This window comes from Gossypium arboreum, chromosome 10, assembly GCF_025698485.1.
Source record: "Gossypium arboreum isolate Shixiya-1 chromosome 10, ASM2569848v2, whole genome shotgun sequence".
Lineage (NCBI taxonomy): Eukaryota > Viridiplantae > Streptophyta > Magnoliopsida > Malvales > Malvaceae > Gossypium > Gossypium arboreum.
In genome coordinates this window covers 23,604,278-23,612,670 of record NC_069079.1, presented here as the reverse complement: position 1 = coordinate 23,612,670, position 8,393 = coordinate 23,604,278, and the positions used below count along the sequence as shown (strand labels likewise).

The following is an 8,393-nucleotide window of genomic DNA, read 5'->3' as shown; positions in this document are numbered from 1 at the left end:
TGAGATAATTAAATCATTGACATAGGGTTGGGATACATGGAAGTTAAGTTAGAGTGAAGGATACACTTATTTTAAGTCGTGATTTCCACTTGTAAACTTCAAGTTTTTCTTCATGTTCATATGTTCTAAACGGCTACCAACTAACAATACAAATAGTTCTATGTGTAATGCTCGGTACTTGTACATTACTTTTGGAAGGGAAACCCATCAATGTGGGGAAGATCATCAATTCCATGATTAAACTGTCGGCAAGTTCTAATGATAGCTTAATCTCGTTGCAGTGTGAGAAACCATGAGTAGTATGGTCCAAGTAAAAGAGAAATTGGTGGATGCCAACATGCAGCTAAGATTTAACATGGAATCACAAGACCAAAGGCAATTAGAACACCTACAGATATAATTAACCAAAGGACATCGTGAAAAGCATCAGATTTAGCTGACAGAGAACGGCAAAAGCCATATTTATGATCTTCATGATAATGAAGAGGAGAGGATGGAAGATTTAGCAAATTTGTCCTAATCTGAGGAGGAAGAAAGTTTCAACTATGAAAATGCACTAGATGAGTGGCCAAGGGAGTTGATGAAAGCATGAGTGAAAGAATATTGAGCACCCAACAATCTCAACTAACATAAAAGTTTACAAATTTTAATTTTGAGGGGCTTGAACTCAATTTTATTTTTATTTTTGGATTTTGTAATAATTATTTTGTTACTTTAGGATTTTTGTGTCTTTGTAGGCTCACCATAAAGATTGTTTGATTTGATTGTGGAGAGGCGACTGCCCTTAGTTGTAGATTCAAGCCTAAATAGAGAAAGTTTCTCTTTTCTTTATGCTTTTAAACATGGAGGGCAATGCTTAATTTAAGTGGGGCTTTACAATATTTTCTATTTTTAGTAAATTACGTTAATTTTTTTTAAAATCGAATCTTTGCGACTATTTAGCAAAATTATTCAATAATTGCAAAGTAAGTAGCATACGAATTCTTGTGATGAAATATTATTTGAAAAAAATGCTATGTATTGTTTTACATGGTTAGATTATAAGTGAAGTTTGAAGCTTTCATTGTTGTCTCATAGGAGGTATATAGATTCATAATAAATTGTAAACCAATGATGAACTCTCTTCAATATTTTTAAGCATGATGTCTAGAATTCATTATTCTATTTTCTTTCAACATAAGTAGTTCCAAATGCACATTAAATTATCTGTCTTTCCAATTATGTGAGACTTTCGAACTAACCTAATATTATTTCTGCAAACAAAGACGTGAATATGGAGATCGAGAAAACCACCAAATTCGGATATATATATATATAGTATGTCTTTAACTTCTAGTTCCGGACTACATAATCCTTATTATCATTGATAATATTTGGAAGGAACAACAAAGAGCCCTTGTTCAAGATTTCGAGCCACCAAACAAATGGACCATTCAACAGTAGATATGTCCCATCCACCATCATAATGAGTGCCTTATGTTGAAGGAGCATCCGGCTGATTCTCTGGCATGCCATTTTGGAATTCTGGTAGCTCATTATATGCCTCCTTTACTCTAGATAAAAGTTGGAATTTTGCCTACAAAATAATAGAAAAAAGAGAAGTCATGTTAGCAAGAAAAACTATTGGAGCTAAAGCATAAAAGAGATATCGACTTCAAAAGTTCAAACCATGGAAAACTTTTATCAGTAATGGAATTCTAGCATAAAATGCCAAAGATTTTAAATGTGAAGCAATATTTCTCCAACTCACAAAAAATTTTGAAACCTAAGAGCAAATAGAAAAGCCAGAGATGCATAAATTTTGCGTGTGCGGAGAAGAATGGAAACTTCAAATAAGTTAAAAGTGAACAAATATCAATTAGATGGAGAAAATAGTAGTTAATTGAAAAAACAAATTACCAGGTCAACATTGAATAGATTAATCCCAATATGAAGCTGTGGTGCTAGAAACAAATCTGCCTGCAAATAAAGTCAACCAGTCATATTTATGTATATATTCAAAATATTTCTAAATAAATAGTTCTAGATATTTCTTATTCTATGGTACATTAGAAGTGAACTTCTAAAGGGTTAATGATATTAGCTAATGTCAAACAAAATTTAAATCTATTGCTAATTCATTTCATCCGAAATGCAAAGGCATATATAGTTCAGGGGTTGAATGGAAATTAGATGTGAAAAATAGAACGTCGATAATGACAATGTATCGGAAAGAAAAGAAAAATAAAAATAAAGAACACACAATTTTTTACGTGGAAACCCTTTCGGGAAAAAATCACGGCCAAAGGAGAAGATAATTCACTATGTTGAATTCGAATAATTCAAGAAGAGTATAGACCACGTCTATTTATAGGTTACAAAAACCTTATTCTAATCAACTGTTAATAGAAGCAATACAGTAAGGTCGAAACACCTTATTCAAAAAAATATTAAACTGAGAAAGTATACTTCTATTTGGGTTTCACTTGTACAACCTGTACCGTACCACAGAGGTCACACCCCGATTATAACCCCAGTATCTTGCTTAATGGGGATCTATGATGGGCTGCAGCCTTCGCCCTCACAAATCCCCCTATTTTGCCACTATTTTTTTTTAAAATGAATTTGGATCACATATTTAACACTAGATGATGCCTTACTTACATTTTCCTAATCACATATTGCTGCATGAAAGTATAACAGTTTTTGCCAGATCTTCAATTGCAAACTTTGTAAGCAAAGAGACTTTTTTAGTGTTCATATCCTCAACCCCCCTCCCCTTTCCTTACACTTGGTTGTCTCAACCTAACAAAACAATCAAACCACATTCATTCAAAGTGATGCCAAAAATCCTTTAATCTACAATATGCAACAAAGATACAAGCCTTTTAAAACTCTGAACACATACACATTTGTGCATTAATTTTTAAGATTTTAGCCTAATTTTATAGGTACAATTAAGTTTAAAATTAAGTGATTCAATTTAAAGAGATTAAATATTATGCTTTGGTAGGAGTTAAACCTTATCCGTTCATTCAGTTGTTTGATAGACATACCAATCAAATGTTGATCATTATAAATTGATCCTCCATTGACTTATTAGAGTTACATAAAAGAAAATATAAAAAATCTAGACTCCATTATTTAAGGTTTGTGTAATTAAGGGACAAAGTTAAGAGGAAGAAATCAAATTATCATGGTATTTTTCATTAAATCCAATGACCGACACCAATTTCACACCAAGTAAATCTTATATTTTGTTAAAATAATATAATTCTAAAGATCCTATAATTATTATTTATGAGATATTAAGTTTTTGGTTTGCAAAATATCAAAATCATAAAGTTTTACATGTGGTATCGATCCAGGTTGAAGACTAAATGATTTTTCATTGATTGATATGGTTTTATTGTACTTTTTATTGTTTTAAATGAACTCCTAATCTTCATGTAAAACCATTATAGGTTAGAATCTCTAATTTTGATCTATATTAATTTTTTAGTTTTAAGTATTTATGTTAATGTTGTTTTTTAAGATTTTACAATTTAAGTTAAATATGTATTTTAATATTTTGCATTTTGTACTATAAATTCATGGACCATGAGCATGGGTAAATATAGCTTTAAAAGGTTTAATGCATGAATTGATATTATATAGTATTATGTATCCTTGATTTAAGGTCGAGTGTTTTATGAATAAAATCCTCTCTTAATTCTTTGAAGTTACAACATTGAAAGTATAAAGTTTTTGTTTTTTATTGGGAGAGAGAAAGAGAATGAGAATGTGCCTTTTGCTTTGATAATTTGATGGATGAGATTTTCAATGCGAGGTTATGGATAAATTTCCATTATGCTACCATGCTTCTGAAGGAGTAAAGGATACTCGGATTTTATTGCTTTAGTATGCAACTGTTATTTATTTATAGCACTAATTATATTTAGTTTAATAGTTTGTAAATTAGATTTTAAACTTTACTATAAAATTCAGATAGATTTTAAGTATTTTTACACAAATAAGTATTAAAGCTCTTTTCTTCTAAAACTGAAATTGTTTAATTTGATTCTCTATAAAGTATATAATTTACTAGTCATTAAAGTGGCTAAATTAGAAAGTTTCAGTAGATGTCAATTAAATTATGCATGTCTAATTATCAATATCCATGAAATTAATGAAATGCTTATAATGGAAAAATGAATAATTAACTTTTACTATTAGAACTTGAATTTACCCAAAATGAATATTTTACTCTAGAAATAGTGAAAACTATAGTGACAAATTAATATCTTTGCTAGATATATACTTTTTGTGTCCAAAACAATGTATATATTAATTTGATGTTATTTTTTGTCTATTAAAGTTACTAGCATTCATTTATGATAGTATACTATAGCATTTACTCAAAGGGAGAATTAAGATATGCTTTAAGTTGTTTGCTTACGTGGATTCATAAAGTAAATTTAATGTTTTGAACAATTATGCATTGTTTTGCATTTACCTATTATTTTGAAGTCATATCGCTTCATTCACATGCCTTATTTATTGCCTTATTTAATGGGTCAAACTTCTTTAAATGAATTAAGTGAACAAGTTAAGTTCCATTTAGATGTTTTGAATCTTGACTTATTACTATTAAAAGATAAATTTGCTGCTATTACTAACATAAACAATGAGGAAGAGAAGTTGTACCATAAATAATGTGAACGATCTAACAAATTGAGCTTCTTCTTTTCTTTTCTTTTCTTTTTTTGAATGACTATTGCAAACAATATTCAGGCCAAAATTAGACAAAGTAAAAGTGCTATAGAATATTTTATATTTGTGGAAAATGTTTTCGTTCTGCGAACAAGTAACTCATTGGTATTTCAATAGAACAACTTATGACCATGAAGTTTGATAGGTTGACATATCATTAAGATAACTAATATTACAACAAAGCTAAAGACCTTAGGATGATGGTTGATGACTTTTTTTTAGTGCAATTTAATTGAACTTACTACTTTTGAATTATGATCCATTTCAAATTAATTATAACATTATTAAAAATAGGTGGGATGCTAATGAATTTTTAGTAAGCTCGTTCAAGAGGAAGTAGGATTAAATATTCAAGGAAGTTATTCCATCAATCTTATAGTCAATGACCTAACAAAGGACTTAAGGCGAAAGCCAACAAACTTAAGCAAAAGAAAAACACACATACTAATGTCTTTGATGGCGAGAAAAAGGAATGAATGGCAGATGCATATCACTTTTGTAAGAAAATAGGACACTATAAAAATGATTGCCCCCTCCCCCCCCCAAAAAAAAAAAAAAGAAAAGCAAAGCTTAGTTTTAAAAGAAAGGTAATTTTTATGCTTTCATATGTTTCAAAACAAACTTAATTGAATTTCCTAATAATACTTGGTGATTTGATTTTAGTGCTACTACTCATGTATTCAACATGATGCAAGGATTCATTATGATTCAAACCTCTAACCCAAATGAGAATTTTCTATATATGAAGAACCGTATGAAGACTTTGATTGAAGATATAGGGACTTATCATTTGGTCTTGGATACTAGCTATCACTTAAACTTATTTTAGACTTTTATGTAACTTCAGTTTCTAGGAACCTTATTTGTTTTTCAGATTTTGATGTTTCTAGGTTTAATGTTAAGTTCGAACATGGTTGTTCCAGTTTATTTAAGAATAGTACGTTATTGGTTCTAAAAACCTTATTGATGGTTTATATAAATCAAAACTTGATCATTTTTTTTACAAATCCTTATTTGCTAATTATAACAATGTTGGAATTAAACATAATATGCTAAATGAAAATTCTTCTTACTTGTGGCATAAACGTTCAAGTCAAGTATCCAAAGAAAGATTAGAAAGATTAGTCCAAATGAGATTCTACCGAATCAATATTTTATTGATCTTAGTGTATATGTGGATTGTATTAAGGGAAAGCAAACTAAACATACTAAAAAGTCGACACAAGAAGTACCCAACTTCTTGAAATAGTGCACAAATTATATGTCGACCTTTTTGAAGTTTTACCTTTTAATTCAAAAAATATTTTATCACTTTTTCTTTTTATCACTTTTATTTTTTGCTTTTCATGATATTATTACATCTATTTACTTAATGAAAAATCTCAAGTAGTAGATGCCCTAAAGGTATACATTAATGAGGTTTGAAGGCAATTAGATAGAAAATTGAAAATAGTAAGATAAAGTAGATGTGATGAATATTATGGGAAATACACTAAATTAGGACAAAATTCAAGTGCATTTGCAAGATTCTATAAGAATGAGAAGTTAGAAAAAGTGCTTCAAAATAAGTTGTGGATATACAAGAAATTAAAGTTTATTTTTATACGTATAAGTTTTCATTTATCTACCACTATCATAAATGTTGTTCCAGTAATTTATAAGCTTCCTAATAATAATGAACAACATTTAAATGATGAAACACCCATAAAAGAAAATAACTCAAAAAGGTTTGATGAAATAAAGTACAAATGGTTCAAAGAAAATAGACTATTCATGATGATTATGTGGTTTATTTGCAAGATTCATATTTTGGTATTGGAATCAATAAAGTTCTAGTTTCATTTTCACAAATGATAAATAGTGATGAGTCTGGCAATAAAAAGCCTTTCTCAACAATAGTTAAGAATCTTTAAGAATTATTATGACATTGGTGGCTTATTATGATTTAGACTTACGCCAAAGCGATGTGAATTTGTAAATGGAGATCTTTAGGAAAAAATTTCATGTGGACCAACTTGAAGATTTCTTAATTGAAGAAAATTATCATATGGTGTGTATGTTGGTCTCGTATCCTAAGTGTAGTATATTCGTTTTTGTACTTGTATTTTTTTCAAACAAATTAGTTTAATAAAATTATCCATGAATTACATTAATACCCTTTTTATATTGTCCTCAATGATTTTCGCACGTTTTTGCATTCAAAGCAAAATAGAAGTAAATATTAGCTCACTAGTTATCTAATGTTTAACTACTACTAAACGATATTATGTGTTCAGATCATAATATGGAAAGAAAACTTATATTAATAGATGAAACTAAACATGTCCTTAGTCTAATCAAAAATGAGTAAACTGATTGAAAGACTAATATGTCGTCTATCAAGTCTAATTGGAGAGTTGTTTTGTCTTTAGCATCGGAGAGAATGACTCCAAAAAGATAGAGACATAAATGTGATTTACTGGACTAACAATACATCGGACAGGACCCATGTAGTGACATTCATAGTGTGACATACCTTAATCTTAAAATGGATGGTGGATATGTATGTATGACTCGTATACTTTGATGTACGTAAAATCCAAAGTTCAAAAAGATAAGGAATCAAAAGTTGGTACGTTGGGTATACAACTTCTATAGTCTATAGCACTATCCACAATAGTGGAATTCATAACCCAAGAAATCGGTAAATGATATCCTCTCATTGACATTACATGATAGATGAAAAGTAAACATAGTGACGGGTCGTTTGTCCTTATAATGAATGGTTTAATTACTATTCGATAGTAATTGATTTTTCATAAAGAAAGATATAATAGCTACTATGACATAAAATAGGATCATATTTGGAAAATAGAATTATCTCAAAGATATTAAAGATATCCTATGAGGGTAACATACTTATGACAAAGGCATTGGACAAGTACTGATCAAATAGCTTCCGTAATGGTATGTAATGAAGAAGAGCTCAGTCATAATACTATAGTGGAATGACTTTGTAACTAAATTAGTTTATATTAATAGGTGAAAAGTTGGAACTTAATTATAAATCATTTGATCCTTAATTGCATATGTCCAATCGTTCCCTCTAGTAGCTCATTGAAAATAAAATCAAATGAACTAAAACAGATAGAAATGATAAAATTAGAGAAATTAGTTACATTTAGAAATGAATGTGGTTTCTCACTTGATATGAAATGACCTAAGAATTAATTTAAGTTTTTCGAATTATTATTTAAGTAAATAACTGAAGTTCAAAAATGAAATTAAATTAATTAGTCATTGTGAATTAGTTAAATATGAAAATTAAATATATTTTCTCACGGTTCTTTTACGGTAAAGTTGTCATGACTTTAACGGAATTAGAATTTAGTTGAGAAAATTATCTAATTAACAAATTAATTAATTTAAATTAATTTAATGAATAATATTTATTTTGCGATAGAAAAATATGTATTGGGTTGGAATAAATTATAATGTGTTAGATTAAAAGTTCAAGAAGCACATGCAATTAGACCCACTAGGGTTAGCCGCCCCTCTCTCCTAGTAGAACTAGGGGACTTGTTTTTCTACTAGATAAGTATTATTTTATTCTACTAATTCAACCAGTATTCTTAGGTGTCTCTCTATAAATAGATGACATTGATAGATCGATTCACATGTAA

The 8,393-nt window shown here is 29.0% G+C and overlaps 1 pseudogene; it reads right to left on the bottom strand.

Annotated features, from left to right (window-relative positions):
- Positions 1-1,474: 1,474 nt before the first annotated feature.
- The window catches only part of LOC108473728 (glutathione S-transferase zeta class-like), a 73,165-nt pseudogene continuing 66,246 nt past the window's right edge, over positions 1,475-8,393 (bottom strand).